Source organism: Juglans microcarpa x Juglans regia, chromosome 3D, assembly GCF_004785595.1.
Source record: "Juglans microcarpa x Juglans regia isolate MS1-56 chromosome 3D, Jm3101_v1.0, whole genome shotgun sequence".
Lineage (NCBI taxonomy): Eukaryota > Viridiplantae > Streptophyta > Magnoliopsida > Fagales > Juglandaceae > Juglans > Juglans microcarpa x Juglans regia.
Window position 1 is genome coordinate 39,677,664 of NC_054598.1, and position 5,780 is coordinate 39,683,443.

Consider the following 5,780-nt stretch of genomic DNA (forward strand, 5'->3'; position numbering starts at 1 on the left):
TGTCATTTAGTTCCCCTTTGATCATGCTTTGATGAGTGCCAATTAATTCCATCCGAGATTTTAGTTCAATCTCTTCCTCTGCTGCACCTTCACCCACTTTTAGCTAGTCAACTTCCCTTACAAAGTAAGCATTAATGTTGTTACCAAAATTGGCCACAAACTGTTGATCAACTCCTACATTTATAAGATTAAGCTTATGACCCTCCGAGATTGCCTCCTTCGGAATCACCTTTCCTTTTGGAGTAGCTTCCCTGAGATTCTCGCCTGTAACTTCTTTCTGATCACCTTTCGATGAAACTCCATAGGAATCACCTTTCCTCTCCTGAATTACACTGGAATATGAGTATCTACTACTTGCCTCAACCATGCTCCATAGTGATGTTTAAAGCTCTCCAATGTAATCAACTCCAACTCCACTTTATCACAGCTTCCAATTGAGTATTTGATCACCCCACATCGGTAGCAAAAGTTTGACATCTTTTCATATTTGAAAAGGGTCCAATGCTTTGATTCCCCAAGAGATATAAACCAGCCTTTGGCCAAAGGTTTAGTAATGTCCACCATGACTTTTACACATAAATACTTCCCCTAACTGGAATCACTCCCATGCATATCAACCTTGAGAACCTCTCCCACAGTCTTTCCTAGTTTTTCACCTGTGCCATAATTCATTCCTAGGAAAGGCAAATCATGACACTGGATCCAAAAAGGTTCATACGTAAACTGCATATCTTTTGGTGAAACTTCCCCTTCACAATCATCTAAACAAGTCAAAAACTTGTCAAATGACCAATAACGCCCATGCATGATCATTTTCTTGTCAGTTACATCCTTGAATTCAATCAGAAACATATTCCTTCTAGTTTCATTGAAAACTACCTTACCCTCTATTTGCCAAACTTTTGTCAATGTTGCTTTGAAAGAACCTATATTGATCTCTTTGTCTACCACTACACCCGCCATGATGCATTTCTTACTCTTCTCAGCCGAAAATAGGATGTCTTGCTCACTAATCTCCACCTCATGTTGTTCTTCATCAGTAAGCTTAAGACTCTCACATTCTGGATATGTCACTATCCATTCCTTACAACTCTATAGACTAGAGCCCGAGAGAAGAATTCCAAGTTTCCAATGAAACCTAGAGAGAAAATATCACTTTCACTTGGTGAAAGAAGGACCAGCTCCAGTAGTTTTTTTTTTTCCATATATTGAGATATTCTAAGTTACCAAACTAAGGTTACCGCATTGGCTACCACAAACCTCCGAACACTTATATGTTGAACTGAGATACCCACCCTCACAGGTACGTGTGGCAGCTACCATCTCAACTTTGATTTTATCTTTATTTTCTTATTGTTGTCTGGACACATGCCCCCATCGCGCTACCAGCATCACGAACCTATAAATAATAATAATAATAATAATAAAAACTAGACCGATCAATCAGTTCAACCCGATTGACTGTATGAGTTTGTTTGATTTTGGTTTGAATATCAAAGTTTTTAAGTTTTAGGTTCAGTTTTTGGTTTTTGGCTTTATTCATCTCAATTTGAACCGAATTGAAATGAATTATTTGTTATATATTATACATATTATAAAAATATTAATATAAACTTACTCTTATTTATGATTATTATTATTAGATTATTAGTTTGTTTCTATGCATATAATATATTAGTATGTTCTAAAAATGTTATATAGCATAGTGATATATATATATATATATCATAACGTGCATAAACCGAACAAAAATAATTGAAATCAAACTGTTCATTTTTTCTATTATATTATACCAATTAGTTTGAGTTTTCAAAAGAGAAAAGCTTCCAACCAGGCGAGGTGTCATTTTGCATTTTACACCCTCCAATAGGAAATGGACACGTAGGGGATTAACTTGTTTTATTGTGGAGCGTATTTCGTTCAATGATCTCTCACTTTTGCCTCTCTCTTTTCTTCCCCCTCATTTCCCATTCACTCGATCTCTCTCTCTCATCTATCACCAAGCGTATTTCGTCACGACCTCTCTCTCTCTCTCTCTCTCTCTCTCCATTTTGTCGTCGCTCAACTCGATTTGGAACCCATCTCCGCCAACTCACTCGATTTGCTCTGTAAGTGGTTTATTTTACTCAATCTGTAGGTGGATTTTTTTTTTTTGTATGACATGCTATGAAATCCATTGACTTTGAAGAATCTGTTTCTCCAGTTTTCTCTATTAAGAATTATTGTAACTTGGCAAAAAGAGACACACCCTTAAGAGGACCTAGAAAGTAAGTATCTATAAGTGGTTTATTTTGCTCTGTAAGTGGTTTATTTTACTCAATCTGTAGGTGGGTTTGTTTTTTGTATGGCATGCTGTAGAAAGATTGATTTGAAAGAATTTGTTTCTTCAGTTTTATCTGTTATGAATTACTGTACCTTTGCAATTAACTCATGCACTTAAGAGGACCTAGAAAGTAAGCATCTGTTGGCTAAGGATCTTGGCTAGAAAGTACCCACACTTGATTGGTCGGAGCACATTAGTTGGTTCATAGCCATTGGCTCCAAGATTGATAATTAGAGTCAATTACTTCGGTACTTGGTTTTCTATAGAATCATTTCAAGCAGAGGAGGGGAAATCTTTGCTAATTGGATTTATATATGTTGATGGCTTATATTAGTTGCTATTTCCCATTCGTTATTTTTGTTCTTTACATTGTTTTTTCTTGAGGATCATCACATGGAGACAATTTAGTTTCTAGTACGATTGCCATATATGTTTCACATGGATTTAGTTTCGTGGAAATTGGCATATTATTGTATTTATAACTTTCGTGATATTAGTAATTTCAATTGTTTATGTGATAGAAAACTCAGAGGTATTATTAGTCTTATGTAATTTCTGTACCTTTCTCTCTTTTTTGCCTTTGGTATGCTTTTTCAAGTGCCTAAAAGCGATTCTTTCAAAGTCATATAGGCACTCTCCCCTATTGAATATGAGGTGGATAAGAGAAGAAGCCTGCAACTTTTCATCAAATGCACAGAAAATATCTACAAATATATATATATATAGTGCACACACATACTAGTTCATAAAAAAATTTAGTGCAAACAAACACTGTACATAAATTTACTTTTCTTGTTATCATGTAGTTCATGGCTTAAAATATTCATTGAAATATTCATCGATTTTGAGCAGATTCTTTTATTTTTGTTTGAAGAAATATGGAAAGTAGTGGTCTAGACACCATATCTAATTCACGGTCTATGACGATAGAAGATGAAGTGATCTCAGGACGAAGACCACTATGTTATTGTGGCATTCCCTCCAAACTGTTGACATCAAGCTACCCAAAATGTTTTGGTTGGCGATTTTTCAATTACCAATATTATAAGTTTAAAAAACATTGTGGATCTTTCAATGAAACAATTTGATTGTTGTAAGCGAACTCTGGAATTAGCACAACGAATAAATGAAATGATAGCATATGAACATCCAAGAATTGAACACACAAAATTTCAATCAATGAAGAAGTACAAAAGTGCATTGATTGCATCTTGGATTGTATTTATTACGTTATTGGTTTGTCTGAGATTTTATAAAACTAATGATAATGTAATTCGTTTAATACTACATAAGATGTACTTGGCTTATCAGGACAAGTTATATTTATTTTTCGAATTAGTTTATGTGGAGTGTGGTATTTAGTAAAATTATATTCTTGTCTATAAACTGCATTTATGAATCTTATTCTCTGTAGTTGGCAAAATAATTTTCCTCCAATGAGACCTGATAACACAAAATTTTCAATAATCTAGTCTAATGAGACATAGTAACACAAAATTTTCAATAATCCAATTAGACCTGATAACACAAAAGTTCTCCTGCTTATGTTAAGTTCACACTTTTTTAAGAGCATGCTAATAGTTCAAAACAAATAGAATGTTTCGTATCAGTAGGCTTAGTAAACTGCCTTCTTACATTCCAATGTCATATTCTTTAAAATTTTCTTACAATGCCATCTTGGCACAAAACCAAGAAAACCAAAAATGTTGAATGAGAATCATCAAAGTAGCCCAATAATTAATGATCTTAATGTGATATATGAAAATTCCATGAAGCACCGAAGTCTTCATTCTGTGACATGGTCGGATCTTGCATATTCCCGCAAATAAAAAAAAGATTCCTATTAAAAGAACTGAATAAATAAAAAGTCTAAATATAAAATAACTAAGATAAGCGTAGTATTCAGACATTTCAAATATAGTTGAGATAGTGGCCGGGTCTGGAGATATGCCAAATATAGTTGAGTTTGGTTCTCTAATATTCCTATAGAAAAATATATCTTTCATCAAGTTAAAAGCTGCATTTAAAATTCTCACAAAATTAGAAACATAATGAAATCATTCTAAGTACCTATGTGATGGACATTTGCTTCTTACATGCTCATATTCTTTACAAATGTTGCACCGCTGCTTCTTCATCGGTACCTTTTCCTTTAGGTTCTTTTGCATAACGATTTGGGCCTTCTTTTAGACAATATGTGGAGGATTTTACAACTAAAAGTTTGAGAGTAATTGGCTCTGTTGGATATTTGGGCCTTCCTCAGTGTTACCATCATCAACATTCATCAAAAGAAGCTCTTGCTAGATATTCTCTATCCCCCTAGAATCATGCTCATATTTCTGGATAGACTGTGATCCCATCTCGGCAACTTCATAAAACCGCCTTATGAAACGATGTTTTATGACTAATGTAGTTGGGACAGTCTCCAATGGCCCCTCATCGCCACATATCCCATGTACCACATGACTCTTTGCATTGACCATTCACCTCTCTAAAACTTATGATTGTAGTACGTTGTTCATACAACTTTTTTTGGCCAAAATATTTAGGCTATATTGGCATACAAAGTCAATAAATTCAAACTTACAACATGTACAAGAAACAATGTGGTTCTTTCTCCCAAGTGTTACTTCATCTGCTGGCTTTTCTTTCCCATTGGGAGTCACCAAATAAATTTTCCGTCCATCTTCCTCACGTGTTTTATATGCCTTGTACTGTTGGCTATTAAATAACTCATCTTGGAAGATAAAAAATGATTTCTTTGTATAGATCTTTCTTGCTTCCTCTTTAATTTTTTAAGAAGTTCTCATAATTGGCTTGGTTGTTTTTGTCTTCACATCTTTCTCTTTCTCATTGAGATAATATACGTTCAATGCTATAGCATATTGATGGACGAAGTAACTAACCATCGTACTTAAACGAACAATCTTTAAAAAACTTGTTTATACTCTCGTTTCGTTGAGTTATGGTCATTCCAGCATAAAATATGCCTTTCAAGTAAGCCAGCACCCACTTTTCCCTTTTGCTGTAAATATTCTACAACCAATTATTTACTTCAAATTCGTACTTCAGTAACATTTCAGTCCACTCCAACTTAAATTCCTCAATAGTGAGTGTTGCATGGATACAATGGGGAAAATCGTCTTGAAATTGTGGATATTTGTTATCAATATGAGCTAGATGTTTAGGAGCTTTTTGTAGGAGATGCCATAAGCACAATTTATGAGTTGTATTGAGCAATACCTAGGCAATGACCTTAGTCATGCCTTGTCATCATCAGTGATTATTGTAGCTATGTTTTCAATAACCATGTGTAAGACTCGGTTGCCTCATTTATGAGTAACGCACATTCAAACATCACAAATTGATGATGATGGTTAACTCTAATGAACAGAACAAAAGGCATCTTATAGAGATTTGTGAGATACATAGCATCAAAAGTAATAATGTCCCAAAA